At 34.3% G+C, this 23,375-nt stretch overlaps 1 pseudogene; it reads right to left on the bottom strand.

The window, feature by feature from the left end:
• Window positions 1-343: 343 nt before the first annotated feature.
• Window positions 344-23,375, bottom strand: part of LOC149204736 (phenylalanine 4-monooxygenase, chloroplastic pseudogene) — a 29,819-nt pseudogene continuing 6,787 nt past the window's right edge.

Genomic DNA, 23,375 nt, shown 5'->3' with positions numbered 1-23,375 from the left:
AATTGTATAGAAACATTCTAGATGAATTTTGCAAATTTGCATACATGATTGTTCTCCTAGGCCAGTCCACTTGAATTTATCAGTAATTATACATATGTGTGCATTCTTAAATTTAACAATGAATGGGTTTAGCACCTATACATGATATATTGTGGTAATATCCCTCATCTCTGTTGTTTCAGCACCCTAAGCTACTTCCTAGACATGTGCAATAACAACCACAATAAGACCTGTCAGCTTACTTTAATGTTGATAGGTGCTAGTTCTAGTTTGTGCATAAGGTGAGGCAATTTCAATAGCTATTCATATAACCATGTTTGTTTAGAGTTTTATAGAGCATTTTTTAATTACCACAGTGAATAGTTCTTGCATAGGACCAAAGATTTTCTGTAATGCCTTAAATACTTTGACATAAGTACATGTTTTAAAATTCGTCCTTGTAACTCATCTTGGGTAGCTAAGTGAATGGTTCAAGGTTCTAAAATGTTGGTTTGCCAGACTTCATGTGATGAATCTCACCAAAACTTGATAGTATGAAATCTCCAAATGCCTTAACTTCATTATTTCCTTTAATTGTTCCAAACTCAACTATATACCAATATAGCTTAATAAGATGCCAAATTAATTTATGTGGTGTGCCCAGTGATGCTAAGCCAATAACCTGAGAAAGATCATCAAACTCAGGGTGTACCATGGAATGTCAGGTTCAGGAGTGTACATTGGATTGCTAGTGTGACAAATATATTGTGTTGAATGGAATATTTTGAAAGCCAATCCATTCAAAAATTGACATGGGTGCAATAACCTTACAACATGTCTTATCTTCCATCTAGTGTAATGTTGCAAAACCTGTGAACACAACCCATGCCAAATTTGTTATATACAGTGGCAAAAGTATCCATCCATAAAAAAATCTAAATACAACTTATCAAAACCCAATATAGGTGTGAAAGCTCTTCTAGTTAAGAAATTACGTTATGAGAAAAGTTATAAGTGGAAATGATTCCAGATACTCTTTGCAAGCATGACTCGGCTACAATTCACTAAGAGTTTTAAGGACTTATGCCCAAACATGAGCTTCTTCAATAGTATAAATGATCTAGATTCTCAAGAATGGGTTCTCCTCAACAGAAATTGAAATCTCTCTAGATTTTGAAGTAGTTCAAAGCACATGAAGCTACAAAAACAGAACAACATTTGTTCTAATAACCAAGGGTAAATGCATTTTTTTCTATATTTTGATTTTTATTTCCATTATATTGTACATTGTACCATCAAATATTGAACAAGTTGCCACAATTACATTAAATGGCAAGAAAGAATGGAATAACAGTGACTCAATTTTTTTCTTTTTTGGCCAGATAAGCAATAAATGACCGCCTTCTCTTGTATCCTAGTCATGGTATCCCTATAGATCAATCAACACGATGAAACAATTTAATTCATATAGCTCAAGCTGAAACAAGTTCAATTCAAATGGTATAATAGATATCCTCATGAGTGTATGACTATGCATGAAATCCCATGAAAAACAGTAGTGGCTGATGCATTTGTACCATACTTCATTTAATGGCTAACCCATGAATATGACAAACTTAGAAGTTCCAATGTGTTGATATTAGATAAAAGCTCTACATAAAAATGATAAATTTCACTAGAGGACACATAAATGATGTAAAAATAAAGCATTTTGAAAATTTTGTTGTGAAAATCATGTGTCAAGAATTAATGGTTCGCATTTTACAAGGATCTAAAATGATTGTCAAGCATATAAGCTATAACGACAAATAAACCCACCTGACTACGTGAGTCCTTACAAGTGTACATGAAAATATGAAAGAAATTAGAATCTTTTTAGTAGTTTGTCTCATACGCTGCTAATTTCACTCTGTTTTTTTTGGTTCCATTTACTCTAAATGAGTTCTTTTATTGTTGGTTTTATATTAATGAATATATGAAAAAAAAATCATAGGAACTGTCGAAGAATAGAATCACAAAGAATAGAAACATATCAGTGATCCTTTTAGTGTAAAACTTGTTTTGTCACTTTCATGGTGAATGTAATGGGGAATACTAAGATAGATCAACCAAATCAACTATCAACACGGACATTATTAGCACACACAAAAAGAGTAAAGAATTATATGCATAAGAAGAGTAATGTTTTTTTCCCTTTTTTCCCACCACAAAGAGAAGCATCAAATTCCATGGCTTCTTATCAAGCAACAATAGACACCACAAGTGGAAATACTAATAATGGGACACTAATGGTGTTCCCTTGGGACCAAGAACTAGATATCCATTTCCTTTATTTCCATCTAATGGTGGATATGGCAGGGATATTTTTCCTAAAAACAATGATGGCATCGAGACTATTTCTTCTTGGCTTGATGGGCAGATGATCCATATAGGCCTCCCACAAATAATCTAGTGTCATTAGTGGTTTCACATACTACATCTCTTGGTCCTCTTAAAAAAAATATGTAGGCTTTAACTCATGTAACAGTATGCTCCTCATTGTTGCTATTATATTTTTTTGTGTTTTGATATATTAAGGATTATTTTAGGTGTAAGCTTCTTCATGAACAAAGTGTAACCATATAACTTATTATATCCTCATACAATACATTTGTTAGATCAAGTCCTGGTTTTGGGGCACATGGGTTTGAATCCAAAGCAAATGAACTGAGTTGTCGGTGTTTTCAACAAGGGGAGACCAAGAGGCCAAGGTAATGACGCAATGATGAACAATACTAGAAATTTGGAAGTCCTAAACAAAAAAATTAAGGACTAATACTTGCAAGATTTAGGAATCAATGGGTTACTCTAGGGGCCCCATGGAAACCTTATAGGGAAGAGGATATTCAGAAGAGGGTAAAATATAGTGTATTCATGTATATGGTTTTTGGATATGATAACTTATGGAATGACAATCCTCATAAGATCACTTTTCATGAGATTGGTTTCTTACCCAACATGAATATATATATATATATATATATATATATATATATATATATATATATATATATATAGAGAGAGAGAGAGAGAGAGAGAGAGAGTATTCGCAGGTTTCCAACATATCCTCCATATTTCAATTTTGCACAGGTATTATCAACAATAAAAACCATTTTGTGTTTATTTTGTGTTTTGTGACTTTAGTTTTCTCTTTTATTATTTATGGTTATGGTTATTCTGCATTCTGTATTGATGATTTCGTTTTATATATTTCATAGTTTAGAGGTCATTGTTCCTTTTTCAATCAAGAAGAGATACTACACTAAAATCCATATATTTATATGTCAACTTTAAGGGTTTAATAAAGGGTGGGAGAGGAGATGCATTATCTCAATTCACATGTTCGTGTCTTACATGTCTATGTCTACTTGCTTTGTTGCAGGGATATTATAATTTGTATGCAGCACTCCATTTTCCACAACTATATGCTGGTTCAATAGAAAAAATGTATCTTCATGTTCAAATAACACAAGGTGCAATTGCCTACCTTGCCTCTGTCCGATATATGCAAGGTTCACATATTGTTCAGTATAGCAATGCGAGATTGGTAGAAAAAATAACTAATTTATCATAATATGGTGTTGTGGCATCAATACAAATCCTTAGTCAGTCTTTGGGTATATTCTACTCCCCAATTTATCTCTGATATTTAAAAAAATTGAAATAAGTAGGTTTTTTAGTAGATGAAAATGATATTAACTTTTTATACAATATTTTAGATCTTGATGAATTATTTCTCACACAATATGGACACTATGAAGTGAAAATTAATTCTTTGTAAATCAGAGTCCAAGACAGACACGACAACAATATGCAGTACCAATGCCTCTTCAAAATTATGTGGTTGTAGCAGACTCTGTATAGAATACTTCTTAATCTGTGTTTTGTGACTATTGAAGAGGATAAAGCAAAGAGGCATACTTGTTCGAAAATCACGTCATGTTGATATCAAACTTGAATTGAATATTCTTTATTATCCATCTTTAGGGATTAAAAGAGAATTATATTAGATTATTTCCATTAACAATTTATTTTAGTTAATTTTGATTCTTATTACTAAAACTCACCAGTTTTCACTCGTTTGAATTTTATACATTCACGATTGAGAACTGGGTTTTGAGAGGCTGATATGGGACTACACTCACCAATTTTCACTCGCTTGAATTTTATACATTCACGATTGAGAACTGGGTTTTGAGAGGCTGATATGGGACTACACTCACCAATTTTCACTCGCTTGAATTTTATACATTCACGATTGAGAACTGGGTTTTGAGAGGCTGATATGGGACTACAAGATTGGATTAAAAAATATATGTTACCAATATTACCTGAGCTAAGTTTCTACTAGTTCATTCAAAAGAAATTAAGTGTAGCATCAACTTCCGTATATTCTAGACTCTAGTTAACTAAGTTAAAAAACTAGCTTAATTGAAGCTTCTTGAACCTTCGTCTTGTCTTTTTAGGCTACCATGTATCTGATAATGTTCTTTCGTTGCATATGACCAAGCCTTAGGGATTCAAGGACAAAAGTAAATAGCATAGAGACTCGGGGAAAAAGGGTTCGACAATCTAGAGTATTTTAGTTTAATTATATTCTTAAATAAGTATGTTCTTCCCTGACTGTAAATCTTATTGTAGCTAACAAACAAATATGTTTCTTATTCATGTTAATTTGCAACATTCTTGCATTTTCATGAGATTTTCTAGGTCGTTTTATAGGATGCCCAAATAGAGAGAAATATTTTTTATTTTCTTGTCATGGGGTTTTGGTAATTTTGCCCATGCTACAAGAAAATATATGTTTCCTTATGTCAGCGACAAATACATTCATTGGGATATGGGACAAACAGGAGCAATGTTGCAGATTACAGGGGAGTAGATTACGAAGGATTTGAGATGTTGAAACTATTGAAAAAAAAAATTTGGTGGAAGTTTTCTTCTTCCAGTGGGCAAAATATATAAGGACATGCTATCCTATATCTGTGATATGTGGCCAACCTGCACCTTTTACAGTTGTATTCTGTGTTGTGGACAGACTGGTCTATGGTGATAAGACCAAAAGGTTATTAGAAAAACACCTTTGAGTGTGTGCAGTCTCACATACCAATCATGATTCATATCGTGAAGTTTTTTTCTGGTTACATGTTTACGCAACATCTGTGTGACGGCAAAAGCCTTCTCTTCTTCGTATTTGTTGTAGCTTCTTTTATGGTGCATCTATACGCTGCAATAGTCAGTGCACAAAAATTCTAAAGAAAATCAATTATTTATACACAACAAAAATTTAAACAGCACAAACATCATAATGCCACTACACAACACATGCTTTATTTCATTCGTCTAAAATCTTTGAAATGGAATATCCATGCAGATACTTGAGGGCCAAGATCCATGAATATATATTTACTTTGAATTTAAGCACACTATACTTTAGGAACTGTTAAAACTGTAGAAAACTTTTGAACATTAAGAAGGCATTCAATAGTTAAATAATCCACCCTTGATACTATACATGAGATTCTGGTGTTGGTTGGTATTTTAAATTCTATATAATCCTCCTCCCAACAAAACACCTTCGATGTTGTTTATGACTTCCAATTTTGTTTGGCAGTTTGACTTATATATAATCCTTCTCCAGCAAATATGAATAATGGATTCAAAACTTGATTTGGTGTTGACACATTTCAATTCCCAAATAAAAATATGTTATAAATCCTGGCAACCCAAATCAACCTAGACATTGGTTTTGAAGGAACCATACAATGATTATGTGTGGATCCAGACTCCGCTTCCAATGAATTATCAGGAATAGAAAATATTGGATTTGATATTCCTTGAGAGGTAAGGACATGGATCCTAGATTGCTTATCTTCACTTGTGTTTTTTTTAGCTCAAACCGTTATAATTTGTATCAAAAAGAGGTTTTGGCTGCACCATACAAATAACTAATAGAAATAAAAAATGAAATGTTTGATATCAAGGCTTCAAAAAGACCTAAAATTAGTAATCTTCTTATTTAGACAAGGCATGGATATTTTCAGTCCCTCGGTGTATGGAGATCGATGGGGGAGATCTTGAAAAATGAAAGGAGTCATTAGCTTTTACAAGTAAGGCGTCATCCACTGACAAGGTTTATATCTACATATTTGTAAATATTCTTTTACACTATCAGAACAATCTCCTTCCCCTTTTATCTGTACTTTTGTGTCATATTCTGATTTTTTTCCCTTATGCAACATTGTATTTTATGAAATATGAACAATGCCACTAATGTGTTTTAAATAATTTCCCTACCATGGGAAGTTGACTTGTTGTGGATCTACTAGTTGGATCAATTGCAATGATGATCTTAACTAGGTCTTATTATGGATCTGCTAGTTGATTTAAACTTTCATGCATTGCAATAAATTTATATTGATGGAACACCCAACATTGTTATTTTTAGATGCATTTTTATTCCTTTTGTTCATTTGTTTCTTTCTTGTGACATGCTTTCTAGTGTAATGTTAAGATTATTGGAAACTCAGTATTAATATTGAAGATTTAGTATATGCAAATTTATGATTTTTTTCTTAGTGGAATGTCATTTAAATTGTTCCATACCATAAGATTCTTTGTAGAACAATCATAATATTTTCGCAAACCAGCCAATACTTTTGGTAGGGGCTTCCTTTTATTGTTAGTTTTGTGTCACTGTGTTGGTAATTTAACAAGATGATCCTTCCTTCAGAGTTTAATAATAGTTTTGTAATGTGTGGTAATGACTTTACAGGGTCCAATTATTGTATGTAATCTAGCAAGTGTTGGCACCAATCCAGTACAAACTACTGATCAGTCATAAAGGAAGATTTACATTGGTGGCCTATCATATGAGACATCAAATGAGTCACTCAAATGGATTTTTTCATAGTATGGAGAAATAGAGGAAGGTTCTACTTCATATGATAAGAATACAAACATATCCAAGTAATCTAGTGTTTTACTAAAAATGAAATTATTAAGTGGAAAATTTAGTTTCTCATAATTTTGTCATATCACAATTTTATGTATATACTATATCTCTTTTGGCAATATAGTTTATATTTCTACTCTCAAATTTGTTTTTTAAATAGGGGTTTTGCATTTGTAACTTTTAAGTCTATTGAAAGAACCAAAAGGGCTCTTGAGGATTCAAGAAAAAATATTGATGTAAGGAATAGAAATGTGAATTTTTTAATGGGCCTTGATATTTTGTTTTTTTTGGGTAGTCTAAGGGATATACTTTAATTCTTTGAAAAATTATAGTTTGGAATATGTACTTGTTTTTTGAGATGTAGGGAAGGTTAGTTACAATGAAAATTTCAATTGAGGGCTAGAAGGAGAAGGTTGCTTCAAAACCTATACCATCCTCTCAAGTACAGTTGGGACCACAGGTATAACCAGGTTATGCAATAGTGAATCCAAACATTCCATCTTATCCAAGGTCAAAACTACCTCCTCCTACTCCACAAGAATATCCTACAGGGATATTTTCATATGATCCACAATATTCTTATGTTACACAACCTTTATATGGACCTACATTTGTAGGAAAGCCTTCATAGACATGGCTATCTTTTTCTCATGGAGTTGTAGCACAAACATAGTACAACCCCCACTATAACCAATATACAACCTTTCAACCTCCAAAATCTAGCCCACTTGGATTTCCTATAATAGGTAACACAATTGCACCTATCCCTCCATACTACGATATCTCATGAAGTGATTCTTGATGACATGACGATCAAAGATTGTCCTAGTTATTAAGGATTAAGGTAGTTAACCATGGTCTCAGTACTTGAAGCTCCCATTTTACTAGAGAAATAATTGAAGTTCTATTTTAATTTTTGGCACTTTAGAAGAGTCACTTTATGGAGGTATGTATATTTGGGAAGCCCATGCTAGTCCCATGCACAAGATCTCATGTCTTCTCCATATGTTCAATTCTTATAAAAAAATTTCCTGCGCTGCAAGGTTTTGAATCTTTATAGTTAAGTTATAATTCCCATTTCCATTCTCTATATGTCATTGAAGTTCTATATTAAGTTTCGGGTGATTCAAAAGACTTACCTTTGGGAGTTATGTATATTCATGGAGCCCATGTGAGAAATGTGCACTGGATTTCCGACTAGCTCCATCATGTTTAGTCTCTTTGTTAAATTTCCTACTCAACATAATTTTAATTTTTAATCATCATAATAGTTATAATGCCTATTTTCATCAATTTGGGCTATAGTTGTATATAATGTTTAAGTTCTTAGGTGATTTCTTTCATGTGCAAACTTGTATCAGAGGAGCCATGGAACTTTGGGACTTTGTGTTTATACTTTGGTTAGACTCAAGTTTAAACAATTGAATTTGATGTTGTGTTTTAGGTGGTTGAGTGTATTAACCATATGAAAGTTGCTTCCTTGTTCTAAATCAATTATATTTTTTTGTTATCTCATGATTGTTTGTGACAACTAAGTCAATGAAACCTACAAGACTTTACAACATTTTATAATTTAATTAAATTTTTAGAATTCATAATTTATAAATTTTGAATGTCTAATTATTTTAAGGGTGCCAGCTCAATGGAAGAGCACCTTCTTTACAAGAAGGTGGTTGGTGGTTTGATCCCATCGTGCCCCATAGGGAATGGTGATGATCATTATATATTCATATATATATATGTATCAATAGTGAGGTTGTAAAAGGGCCATCATCAAAAGTAATTTTTATATATGAAATGGTGACCGATAATGAACATCATCATATATATACATCAATAGTGATGGTCATGAAAGGTCCATCACCGTAAATAACTGTTTTTCATATGAAATGGTGATGATCACTATCTTTCATTGTAATCATTATTCGTGGCAAACCTTGGATGTGACCACAACATTTATACTTTTGGTGACATAGCCTTCGGTGGTGTTCAGTTTTTGGTGATGGAGGTTATTATGACCTTCACCAATGAGCTTATTGCAAAATTTTTCAAACCTGACCAAAATATGAAAAGTTGACAGTCAATGAATGTTGTCATATATATACACATCAATAGTGAGGGCAATGAAAGGTTCATCACCATAAATTACTGGTGCTCATATGAAATTGTAAGAATCACTATCCGTCATTATAATCATTATTCGTGATGGACCTTGAATGTCACCACAACACCTATACTTTTGGCGAAGCCACCTTTTGTGATGTTTAGTTTTTGGTGACGAAGACCATTTTGACCATCACCAATGAGCTTATGGTGACATTTTCGACCCTCACTAATGACCTTTTTTGCTGTAGTGCATATTGGTCTAATGATCATCCTCGAGTTGGATTGGAAAATTCCTTGAGGAAGCAGGGCTAATGTGGACTAATGCAGTTTCCATGTGGAACACATAGCATTAGTAATGCAAGAAATGGCTTAGAAACATGAATTATAACATAGGATAATAGAGCAAAGGGAGAGTTACTCTATTTTTATTATTTTCTTCAAATTATGCGCACATGTCATATGTTTCTATGAGTTTTTCTAATGCTATTTGTTCAGAAATTTTAATAAAAAGGTTGGGTAAGTTCAACTAATTTCTAGAAGGTGGTTAAATTGAATAATATTTTTCATTAAGTGAAGTTAGTGGAAATATTAAGTCAAGGGTATTGATCCAAACATATTTTATGGTGTGAAAAGAGTTGTTTAGTCCTCCATCTTTTAATGCATTTACTGAGTTAACTATCTTAGAAAATAACCAGTAGGAGGAAGCTACAAGTTTATTTGGTTGGTTCTTTTGGAGGGTGAGAGTGTTTGTGCACATTTTATACAAAGGACAGCATGCTCAGAGTTCAGTAGTTGTAGCAGACTATGCATATTTCTAGAGTTATCAAATGATCAAATATCATATGTGAATTAGTTGTTTTTTATGCAAGAATTGAAGACATGTTTTGAAGGAAGTGTATGGAGATTTGTTCTCTCATCACGAGAGTGACTTAGTGGTAACTTAAGTATTCTTCATCAATGGTATTATTTGTATTTTACAAGAGTGATTCAGTCTATATTATTATTATATATCGAGAACTGTATATGCATTGAGGTTGTGGCTTCAAGCTAAGTGCATGTGATCATTCTATTATTGGAGTGGTGGCTCCAAGTTGGTAGTGACCAACATTCTTATTTCTAAGGACTTGGGGCTCCCTCTCTAGTGGTGGCTAGTTGATGTATGTAAATGAGAAGATTTTAAAGCAATAGAGAAGAAGAAGCAACAAATAGTTTGGTGGTTTTTTGCCCTAAGGGTTTTCCACCTAAAACCTTGGTCTCCTCATGTGATGTTGCTTGTGTTTTACATGTGTATATTTCATTTTGTGTGGCATTGAAGCTTAATAAATGAAATTTTTTTATTTGTAGAAAAACATTTAATACTTTTGTAATACTAATTCAACCCCCCTCTCAATATTACTAGTTTTTAACAATTGGTATCAGATTAGGATCATTTGTTGCCACTTAACCGCTCAAAAGATAAATCGAGAGGGGATTATGACTAGTAAAGAGGTTAAAATTCATGTCTTTGATGGAGATAAATACAATATATGAAACATGAGAATGAAAGGGCACCTGATGATCCTAGTTGTGGATGTTTATTCTACTGTGGTGTCTAGATATATAGTCGCCAATACCCTCCCTACAGATGTTGATGGGAAGAAAATCTATCAGAACAATTGCAAGGAAAAAATTGTTATTTTGGTAGGTCTTACCGAGAGTGAGATAATAAAGGTCATGCATTATAACTCAGCCAACGATGCATGAGACATACTGGAGAATAGTTATGAAGATAATGAGAAGGTAAAAAGGGGGAGCTCCAAACCTATAGGATAAGGTTTGAGAGCTTAAGGATGAAAGAAGAAGAAATCTTTGGAGAGTATTTTCGGGGGGTTTAGGAGGTAACCAATTTGATCAAAGGCATAGACGATAAATTCAAAGATGAAGTCATTATTTACAAAATCTTAGGGTCCTTGCCATCAATATTTAATCTAAAATTCTTTGCAATTGAGGAGATGGATGACTTGATCACTGTCACCATGGAGAAATTACTTGGAACCCTTACCACATATAAAATGGCATTGGATAGGAGAAATATGAACCTAGTGAAGTAGAATTCACAGCGTCCAAGAAGGTCAAAGATATTGCCAAGAAGCTCAAGAAACGTCCTAACAATATCAAGGAACATGAAGATCATTTTAGTAGTGAATCTGACCAAGAATTTGATTAGTTTGCTTGGAATATAAAGAGAGTTTTCAGAAATTACAAAATAAATCTCCCTTTTAAGTGTTTGATTGTAGAAGGGTTGGACAATTTTGTTGAAAATGTAGCAAGAAAATCTTAGTTTGACTTTTCCTTGGTCAAACTAGAGAAAAATTGAATTTCTATTTCAACAAAAATCATAGAGGTAGTTAGCTGAGGTGACATGGCACTTTTCACTCAATTAATTCAGATAACTTAATTTAGGGAAGTTTGTGTTCAATTTAGTATGATTGATTGCTAATTTTTAGCAATTTATTTCAGCTAAATTGAGTTATGGTCACTTAAACTAGTTTTAACTATTAGAGGTACTAATGGAAGGTCAAGTTGTGGAAAGGTAACTTAAACCACACTAAGTGATCGCTTGGTTAACTAATGAATCAGCCCAAAATAATTGATGCGTGCAACAAATTTGAGATACCCAATCAAGATGGAGATTCCAAGGCAATGTACTATCAGTTGTGGACTATTCCAATGTGTACAAGTGGTGCATGTAGTAAGAGGATGAGCCTAGAGAAATTTCACAATACAATTGAGGGAATTTATTAAATAGTAGGGGCTAATTTTCTTAAGGAATAGTGAAATTAAATAAGAGCTTGAAGGGCTTGAAAATGGTCTAAGTGTTGGCTAGATTCAGTCAATCAGGCAGAGAGATAGACTATACACTTGCAAGTTGTGCTTAGGCTTGAGAAAGCATATGTACTCACCTCTATTATTTGATTAATGAAATGCAGATAGGAAGGGGTTTTGAGAAGTTTGTTTCCCCTAGATAAATCTATGTGCATCTATGATGTTTCTTTTTGCATGCCTAAAATCTTTTTCTCTAGCTGGTGAATTGAATTCCGCACAGTGGTAGAATAGCTTCAAGTCTTGTTATTTAGTAAATTTCATGAGAAGTTTCGAATATACATCATAATTTCTATATGGTATGAGATTTGCAGGGAATTCAAATTTGGGTCTTAGAGGTTCAAATTTAAAGATCAATGTAGAAAGATTTCTTCAGATTTGAGAGGATTTCCTTCAATCGAATAAGGCTAGAGTATGCCTTAGAAGGCACCTCTAATTTTGTTGCATGAAAGAACTGCATGGAGGCAGTATAGGATGAAAATGGGTTGCTAGAATACATCAAGATAGATGTCACTAAACCACAAGCATCTTAATCCCATAATCTTGCTTAGTGGAAGAAAGATGTAGCCAAGGTGAGGGGAATCATCTTGGAGGGAGTACAGGATCATATTCTCTTGAATATCCAAGAAAAAGAAACTCCATTTGTGATGTGGAAAGAACTGAAAAAATTATTCGAGAATGGTATTGACCACAGGAAGCTGACACTCAACGATAAACTTTGAAGTATAAAGATGCAAAAGAATGACACAATTCCATAGTATCTAAGCAATTTTACATAGTCTTGTGATGAACTTAGTGGAATCGGAGTTAATTTACCTAAAGGAGACTTGGTAACCTTAGACCTTTGGGCCTTCCAAAGAGCTAGCACAGCTATCAAGATTCGGTGAATGGGAGGGAGAAACTACGGAGTTGGTAGGCCTTATGGTCTCACTTGGTGCAAGAGCAAATAAGGCAGAATACCATAGATGGGACTTCATCCAAAGGTGAGGATGAAGAAAAAATTCCATTGGATGGAAAGGAAAATAAGGGAAAGGAGAATAAATACCAATCCAAAACAAAATTCGGTGAAGGGGGAAAGAATAAATATCTAACAGAAATTGAATGCTTCCATTGTCATGAATCTAGACACTATTCCACAGAGTATCCACATAAGAAGACAGGAAAGAAGGCCTCAAAGGAGCAGCAGGTGAAGCTTTAGCTTTAGAGTTTGGGCTTGAAATTACACTCATCACATGCATGGCCTACATAGTAATGGGGAGCATGTGGTACTTGGACCAAGGTGCTTCATTCCATATGATAGGGAATAGAGAATTTTTTAGTGACCTGGAGGAAAAATACTTGTAGATGCACATTGATATGTGGAATGAAGGAAGGTACAATACAACCAGGATTGGTATAGTCACCTTTTAGAGTGAGTTGGGCTCCCTCGTTAGGCTCAAGGATGTCATGTTTGTTCTGGGACTAAAGAAAAATATCATCTCTGTTGTAGTTTTGGAAGACTTTGGTTATGATGTGATCATCAGCAAAGGGAAGGAATTCCTAAGACACATAGACATGAGACATGTGAAGCAAATTTGGGTTTGTGTGAAGAACCTGTACAAGCTAGATGTGGAGCATTGTGTTGCATTGAGTACAAAGGTGGAGAAAGTGCATAGTCGTGATATGGGTGAACCTTGGCATAGAAAAATTGGCGATTTGCATCATGGTGCTTTGAAGATCATGTAGCAGATAACCAAAATCCTCCCAAAAGGAAAACTTGAGTAGAAGGACATATGAAAAGGATGTACCATGGGGAAGTACACAAAATCAACATTTCATGATTGGAACAACAAAGAAAATGGAGTCGTTGAAAGGACCCATTCTAATGTCTGTGGACCTTTCTCGACAACCTCCACTGCTAGACAAAGACATTTTCTCATTTTTATTGGTGCTTCTCATCAAAGTTTCAGTTCTTCTTTAAGTAGAAGAAGGATGATACATTCTTCAAGATCCTATAGCTGAAGTCATTGGTTGAGAAAGAAGCAGGAAAGAACGTGAAGGCTCTCATAAGCGATAATGAAGTTGCGTACGTGTTGAATGAATTTAAATATTTATGTGCAAAAGAAGGCATTCGATGAGAAATGATAGCACCCCTGAAGGGCGATGTTGCACGATGAAGGCCTACCTCTACATTTTTGGGCCAAGGCATGTAACATAGAAGCCTATTTGTGGAACCAGAGCCCTCATCATATTATTGTCATGATTACACTGGAGGTTGATTTATCGGGGAGAAATCCATATGTGTCACACTTTAGGATTTTTAGAGCCTCTCTTTATTGCCATGTCTCCAAATAATCAAGGAAGAAGCTAGAGCCGACAATAAAATTGGGGGTATTTTTGGGTTACATAGAAACTTCCCACAACTACCATGTGTACATCCCATCCCTCATAATGAAATTTGTGTGAAGGGATGTAAAATTTGATGAAGAAAAAGCCATGTGGTTCGCTCTTGAGAGGGAGCTTCAGATCGCACCAGAAGAGTAGCTCTTAGTTCCAAAGGAGGAACCTCCAGAAGTTTTGGAGCAGCCACAAATTAAGGAGAAGAGAGTGGTGATAACCACTCAAGTAGAACCATCCAGAGAAGGAAGGAAAAGGAACAGGCAAGTTGAGAGACTTGTGAAGGATGTGAGGGAGAACGTGGGTGCTCCTTCAAATCAACGCAGACACATAAGGTCACTAGATAGGTAAACTAGATACATGGCTCTAATGAATGAGATTGTAAAGATTAAGCCATCCTCTTTTGAGGAAAAATTAGAGAAACCTATATGGGTAATTGAGGGAATGGTGGAAGAGTACGAATCCATTGTAAATGATAGTGTTTGGGAAATGGTCCCAAGACCAACAGACAAATCATTTGCAGGTTTGAGATGGATTTTTAAGGTAAAGCATGCAGTAGATGGAGGCATAGAGAAGTACAAGGGCCAATTTGTGGCCAAGTGGTACTCTCAAGTTGAAGGGACTGACTATGAGGAGACCTTTGATATTTTACCAATGTATTCATCCATCACATCAATCCTTGCTATGAATGCACATATGGGGTGGAAGATCCACCGGATGGATGTGAGAATGACATTCCTCAATGGGGTTATTGAGGAGGAGTTGTATATCGAGCAACCAGAAGGCTTATACACTTTTGATCGAGAGCCTCATGTGTACAGACTCAAGTGACCGTTGTATGGTCTAAATAAAGTACCCTGTGCTTCATACACCAGGATCGATAGTTATCTCACCATTTTGTGATTCACGAAAATTGAAGTGGGTGAAAACCTCTATCATATTTTGGTAGAAGTTAAATTGTTTATTATTGTCTTATATATTGATAACTTTATTTTAAATGGTGATGAGAAGTTGATCAAATCTTGAAAGGAGGACCTTGTAAGAGAGTTTGAAATGAAGGACATGGGTCTCATGCACTAATTTATCAGATTGGAAATATGGAAAGGTGATGGGGGAATGTGTGTCTCTCAAGGCAATCATGCCAATGAGATAGTTCAGAGGTTCTGCATGGATAGTTGAAAACCCATGGAGACACCTCTAATGACCAACTAGAGAAAAGAGCATGCCACATTAGGTGAGGAAGCAGATGCTACTGTTTATTGGAAGTTGATGGGATCACTAATGTATCTTATGAACACATGACCATATATGTGTTATGCATTCAACTAATTGAGACAATCTATGGTTAGGCAAAATAAACTATTTTGTAGGGAAGCTAAGCATGTTCTACGATACCTCACAGGCATGACTCAGTTTGGACTATGGTACAAAAGTACAGAGGGAGTGAAGCTATGGGGCTTTAGAGATGTATATTGTGTGGGGAATCCATCAGACTGGAAGAGTACATCAAGAGGAATTTTCAGTACTGGGTCATTGTTTCTTAGTACAATAGGAAGCAAATATCTGTGGAACTCAGCTTAGTAGAAGTAGAGTACACGACTGCGAGTCAAGAAACACGTGAGGCAATTTGTTGGAGAAATATTTGCATGGGACTATTTGGTCAGAATATGGATCCAACTGTGGTCTACTGTGATAATCAGAGTTGCATCAAGCTCTCTAAAAATATTGTTTTTCATGATTGATCTAAGCATATAGATATTTGGTATCACCATTTATGGGATTGTGTGTAGAGGTGGATAATGTTGTTGTAATACATTTTGATAGAAGAACAAGATTCTGACATTTTGACAAAGGCAATATCAAGAGGGAAGTTCGAGTTCTACATGTGTAGGATAGGGGTGGTTGAAACCCCCTTTCTTGCTAAGAGGTAGTGGTGAAAATGCAACAAGAAAATCTTAGTTTTACTTTTCCTTGGTCAAACTAAAGAAAATTTGAATTTCCATTTCAAGAAAAATCTGAGAAGTATTTAACTAAGGTGACATGGCACTCGTCACTTATTTAACTCCATTATTTCGAGTTGGGGAAGCTTGATTTTAGATCAATATGATTGATTGATAACTTGTAGCAATATATTTTAGTTAATTTGAGTTATAGTTAGTTAAACTAGTTCTAACTGTTAGAGGAACTAGTGGAAGTGTAACTTAAACCACACTCAGCAATCAACTAGTTAGCTAATCAATAAGCCAAAAATAATTGACGCATGTAGATAGTTTGAGTTACCCAGTTTAGATGGAGATTCCAAGGTAGTATACTATCAGTTGTAGACTATTCCAATTTGTGGAGGTGGTGCATCTAGTTAGAGGATACGCCTAGGGGAATTGTGAAATCCATTGAGGGAATTTCCTAAATAATAGGGGCTAATTTCCTCAAGGAAAAGAACAAGGAAATAGGAGCTTGGAGGGCTTGAAAATTAGCTAAGTGTTCGCTAGAGTCAGTTAGTCAGGGTAGAGAGATAGAATACACACTTTCATGTTGTGCTAAAGCTAGAGAAGGCATATGTATTCATCTCTATTCTTTGATTAATACAATACAGATAGGAAGCGGTTTTGAGCCATTTCTTTCCCCTAGATAAATCTCTCTGCATGTGTGATGTTTTCTTTTGCATGTCTAGGATTTGTGTTTTAGATTGTGAATTGAATTTTGTAGAGCAATAGAGTAGCTCCAAGTCTTGTGATTTAGTATATTTCATGAGCAGATTAAGATATACATCATAATTTCTACAATTTTGCTGCAAAATGTCCATTCAAAAGAGGTGAAAAAGATGACAAGAAAAAGGAGATAAAGAGCAAGGATAAAATTCAGAAGTATTGGAAAGTAAAATATCAAAAGTAAAAAAGCTTCTACTCCAAAGAGAAAAGTGATTCTTCAAAAGATAGAATTGAGCCATCATCATTAGAAGAAGAGCACAATGAATGTGTTTTTATGGATTTTGAATCTAAATATGGATCTGAACTTGAAGATGTAGAGATAAATTATGAAGGTGAGATCATTAATGCATTAGATGAACTAAGAAAGGAAAGAAAGAATAATATTTTTTTGGAGGAAATGCCATAACGATGGATAATAAGGATATTATTGTTGATAATTCCTTAAAGACACATGTAGACGATCTACAAAGGTTCAAGGAGACCTTGCTATAATATATCATAGTTTAGAAAAACAATATGGCCGAGTTGGATTGAGAGAATGAGTCACTGAAGAAGAATATTTTTGGGCTTCAAATTGCATGTTCTCATGAATAAGACATATTTTTTCTAAAGACATATTTGGAGAATAAAAAAGGAGGAAGACGTGCTCATAAATCAGCTAGGATATTGGAAGGAAAATTAGCACAGTCTTGAAGAAGAAATTGTTGCCTTAAGATTTGATCTATCAAAGGAAAAAGTTGAAGCATGCCTAAATCAAAAAATCATAAAAGGATATGGAACCTTGAAGGAAATTCTCAATGTGCAAATATCACTGGAAGACAAAACTGGCTTAGGGTTCAGACCTCCTTAACAAAATGTCAAGGGTCAACCAAGCTCCAATGATGCAAATGCTCTAAAAAGAAAAGGTAATCAAGAAAATACTTTAGCTAATAAAAAGGGAAAGAAAAAAATGGTGCCCCAATTAAATGAACATAAAATCATCAAGAAGACACCAAGAATTAGCAAGTGAAACAAGCAAGATCCTCCAATTATACTCCCTCTCCATGGTAGCAAAAATCCAGGTATCCTACTCTATTTTATGGTTATTATTTTGCATGTCACATTTTTGGACAGAAGGCCATAAATTGTAGAATGGAGTTGTTTTCAAAAAGAGATGTTGATATATCAAGAGTTGTTCAAGGATCTGATAGCTTGCATGCTAATGGTATAAATAATTTCTTTCCACTAATGAATTATATAGATTGTTTCAAATGTAATAATTTTGGTCATAAAGAAAGTTGATGTAGATCTAACTTTTCAAGCTCTTCCATGCAACGCAATCAAGAGCATCCTAGTTAACAGGAAGTTGTGAGAAGATGGAAGAAGAAGGCTGAAAATTCTAAAAAATGCAAGCTATCATTGGTAGCTCATGATTAGCATGAGTAGTGGTTTATTGATAGTGGATTCTCCAATCACATGATCGGTGATAAGAGAAAATTCCTACAATTAAAGATGTATGAGAAAGGCAATGTCAGTTTTGGAAATGATATAGGAGTCCCCATCAGAGGCAAAGGAACAGTCAGATTGGATAAGAAGACCAAGGCCCAAAATATTATTTATGATTGTGGTTTTAAAAATAACCTCCTCAACGTGATCTAGATGTCTGATAATGGGAATGATGTGATATTCATATTTAGAGAATGTGAAATCATAAATTCAAAATCAAGAAAGTTGGAGGAAAAACCAATCAGAAATGACAACAACATGTATATATTTGATGATACCAGACACAAGTGTTGCATGAGCATGGTATATGAGTCTTGTATATGGCATAGAAGATTGGGTCATGTTAATTTTGATAACTTAGTCAAGATCAGCAAGATTGAAGTGGTTATAGGCTTACCAAAATTGTCTAAACCCAATAATACTATATGCAGGTCATGTCAATTTGGGAAGAAAACAAGAGTGTAGTTCAAAGCTAGGAGTTTTGTACCTCTAAACTATTGGAGCTAGTGCATATAGACATATTTGGGCCTACAAGGAATTATATCCCAAGAGGAGAGATATATTTTATCTTGGTTGTTGATGATTACATTAGAGCCACATGGATCATGCTCATGAAGGAGAAGTCTGAAGGCTTCAACAAGTTTAAGTATTTTAAGGAACTAGTTGAGAATGAGATTGATTTAAATATAAAGTGTCTTAGATATGATAGAGGAGGTGCGTACATGTCTAAATAATTCAATGAATATTGTGAGGAGCATGGGTTCAAGAGGAAATATTCCATAGCTAGAACACCTAAGAAAAATGGTGTGGTTGAGCGGAAAAACAAGTTGGTCCAAGACATGGCACAAACTATGATGGTTGAGGCTGGTGTTGTATATACTTTTTATGGATAAGAGGATTAAGAAACAATATATTTAACCAACAAGATCCTCCTTAGGAGTAATAGTGACAAAACCCCATATGAGTTGTGGAAAGGGAAACCAACAAAAGTTGACCATTTCAAAGTCTTTGGGAGCAAGTGATACATAAAAATGATTGAAGACAAGATTAGAAAGTTCGAGTCAAGGTTTGATGAAGGCATATTCCTTGGCTATTCAGTCAAGAGAAAGGGATACAAATTATACAAAAATATGACCCAAAAGGTAGTTGAATTTATTGACATTGTTATTGATGAATAATTACCCAAGTATGATGATTTTGAAGATGTTGCAGTTGATCATGATTTTGTAGAATATGAGGAGCAAGAAGCGTCAGACAAGGATGAGGAATAAAATTCCCCCTCTACAAAGAAGGCTCCACCAAGCCACATCCAAAATAAGCATCCAAAAACTCAAATACTTGGAGACAAGTAACTAGCATTAAAAAGAAGAAGAAAGTCATTGAGAACCTCCTATCAAGCACACTTTTCCTTATTACCACAAATAGAGACTAAGAGTTTTAGTGAGGCTAGTGAAGGTCAAAACTAGATCAAGGCAATGAATGAAGGGTTAGATCATATTCAGAAGAAAAAAATATGGAATATTGTACCAATGCCAAAGGACAAGAACAAGTGGGTCTTCAAGAATGAACTAAATGAAGAAGGTAAGGTGGTGAGAAATAAGAAAATACTTGTGTGAAAAGGGTATACTCAAGTAGAAGCTATTGATTTTGATGAAAATTTCACATCAATTACTAGATTATCTACTATTAGAATGTTCTTGGCCTTTGCATGTTACAAGAATGTGAAATCTTAAGAAATGTATGTTAATTAAGCTTTCTTGAATGGTGATCTAGAAGAGGAAGTTTACATAGAACAATCGGAAGGAGTTCAATTGACTAATGATAAGAACCAAGCTTGCAGGTTGAAAAATGCTCTTATGGCTTGAAACAAGATCCAAGAGCATGGTATGAAAAGTTATATAAACATCTATAGTAGAAAGGCTTCAATAAGGGATCAATAAACAACAATTTATACATCAAATGTGAAGGTGATCACTTTCTAATTATTTTTGTGTATGTAGATGATATAATCTTTGGGAGAAATTTGGAGGAGATGGGCCACACATTTGCAAAAGATATGCAAAAGGAATTTGAGATGTCAATGTTGGGTGAGTTAACCTTCTTCCTTGGGCTAAAAGTTACTCAAACGAATAAAGGAATTTTTATCTCTTAGTCCAAGTATCTAAGAGAGAAATTGGAGCAATTTGGCATGGAAGATTGCAAACCAATGAACACTCCTATGGTGACTAGCTGAAAGTTGAGTAAATATGTGGATATATATAGATAAATCAGTCCATTTATCATTTTATGATTGGTGGCTTATTGTATCGAAGAAAATCTAGCCCTGGCATTATGCAAGTTTTAGGATTGCTCTCAAGATTTCAAGCTAACCCCAAGGAGAGTCATGTAAATGTAGTGAAAAGAATCTTCAAATATCTTCAAGGCACTCTTGACTATGTCTTGTGGTATCTCAAAGGTAAACATTTCAATTTGATTACTTATATTAATGTATATTTGGCTGGTAGTATTGATGACAGGAAAAATACTTTAGGAGAAACTTACTTTTTGGGATGTTGTTTGGTCTCTTTGGAAAGAAAAAAAGAAAAGTTCCATCTCATTATCCACTATTGAAGCGGAATATGTAGCAACAATCATTTGTTGAACTCACTTACTATGAATGAAGAAAACTCTTCGATACATGCATATTGAGTACAATGATCCTCTTCCTATCATAGTTGATAATGTAAGTGCAATAAGCATCTCCAAAAATCTATTTTACACTCCAGGAACAAGTACATATAAATTAAGTAGTATTTTTTAAGAAACCAAGTGGTTATCAAGGTTGTAAGGCCAGAGTATGTGGCTACAAATGAACAATTTTCATACATCTTCTCTAAGCCACTTCCAAGGGATAATTTTGAATATCTCATAGATATTATGGGTGTGGTTCCTTTTTAGAGGTATTGAGGAGTTATTCATGGAGCTAGATTACATCTTAAGACTGCCTCAAAAGAAAAAATCAGTTGCAGAAGTTTTGAGAATTGGTGGTGATCGTTGGACACATGTATTTCATCACAATATGAACTATTTTACTTGCTTATTCTCTCTCATTTATTTACTATGTATAGCTTCTCATGTATGAAAGGGGAGAGCGCTTAGAAACTCAGGGGGAGTTTATGGTGAAAACCCTTAGGGGGAGTATGTATAATAATGACTATGTATCTCATTCTTATATTTACCTTGTCTTGTCATGTAAATCCCTTGCCTTTAATGTCAAAGAGGGAGAGACTATGTGTGTGATCAGCTTTAAAAGATCAACTTCAAGAAGGAAGTTTGTAGGTTGACATCATTGGCAAAGGGGGATTTTGTTGAAATGATGGTGTTTCCATTGTTGCCACCTAATAAATTCCATGTATTCATGAGCCTTTATGTATTGTACTAATACCTATGTATGTCTCCAGAAGATTGTCATGATGTTGTAGAAAGTTGTTTAAGTGTCAAAAATTTTGTAGGAAGTTTTCATGATCTATCAAGCTCACTCTTGAAGTTGAGCTACAAGATGGATGCCTCTTGGTATATTCCCTATAATTATGAGTTTTGATTCCTTATATTGAGTCATACTGAGTCATATACATTTTTTCATGATGTTAAGTTGTTTATGGAAGGTTTCCATATTGGTGTAATCATTCTACTGAAGTTGGATTGGCATATTCCTTGAGGATGCAAGGCTAAGGTGTACTAAAGAAAGTCGCATGTGGAGCACAAATAATTTGTAAAGTAGGAAATGGATTAGGAACCTAATTTATAATGCAGGGAAGTAGAGCGAAGGGATCATTACTCCGTTTTTATGAATTTCTCTAGACTATGCACACATCTCATATGTTTTTATGATTTTTCTGATGTTATTTGTTCAACAATTTTGAAAAAAAGGTTGGGGAAGTTTAACTAAATTATATAAGGTGGTTACATTGAAGAATACTTCTAATTAAGTGAATTTAGTGGCAATATAAAGTCAAGGTTATTGATTACAAAAAAATAATTGGTGTGAAAAGAGTTGTTGAGTCCCCCATCTTTTGATGCATTTACTGAGTTAACTGCCTCATAAAATTACAAATAGGAGGAAGCTATGAGTTTATTTGGTTGGTTATTTTGGAGAGTGAAAGTGTGTGTGTGCATGGTATTCTAAGGGGATTATGCTCATATTTTAGTAGTTGTAGTATACTATGCAAAATTTTAGAGTTATTCAGTGATCATATATCATAATTATGAATCAAAATTTTTTTATGCGGGAATTGGATACTTGTTTTGAAGGGAGTGTGTGGAGATTTTTTCTCATAAGGACAGTGTATTAATGGCAAATAAATTTTTCTTCATTGATGTTATAATTTTTATTTTGTAGGAGAAAGTCATTCCATATTATCATAATAGCTCTAGAATGGTTGTTGCATTGAGGTTGTGGCACCAAGCTAAGTGCATGTGATCATTCTATTCTTGGAGTGGTGGCTATAACAAGTTGGTAGTGCCCAATATTCTCATTTATAAGGAGTTTTGACTCTGTTAGTGGTGGCTAGATGATGTATGTAAATGAGAAGATTTTAAAGAAATAGAGAAGAAGTAGAAAATAGTTTGGTTGTCTTTTTACTCTAGGCATTTTCCACCTAAAATATTGGTGTCCTCATGTGATGTTGCTTGTGTTTTAATTGTGCATCTTTATTCCATGTGGCATTGATGCTTGAGCTCTGAAATGTTTTAACTACTAATATTTACGAACATAGCTAAAATTAAAGTATATTTTACTGATAAGAACTGAATGGTATATAGAATCTAATCACATGCACTGAATTTTCCCATGTGGCCAAGTTGGATCAAAACCATCAACTATATTT

The sequence above is a fragment of the Pinus tabuliformis genome, chromosome 1_2 (genome assembly GCF_031772625.1).
Source record: "Pinus tabuliformis cultivar Carrire ecotype Pingquan chromosome 1_2, CPIR1, whole genome shotgun sequence".
In the NCBI taxonomy this organism is placed as follows: Eukaryota; Viridiplantae; Streptophyta; class Pinopsida; order Pinales; family Pinaceae; genus Pinus; species Pinus tabuliformis.
The sequence above is the reverse complement of the archived record's forward strand: the minus strand, read 5'-3'. Positions and strand labels throughout refer to the sequence as shown.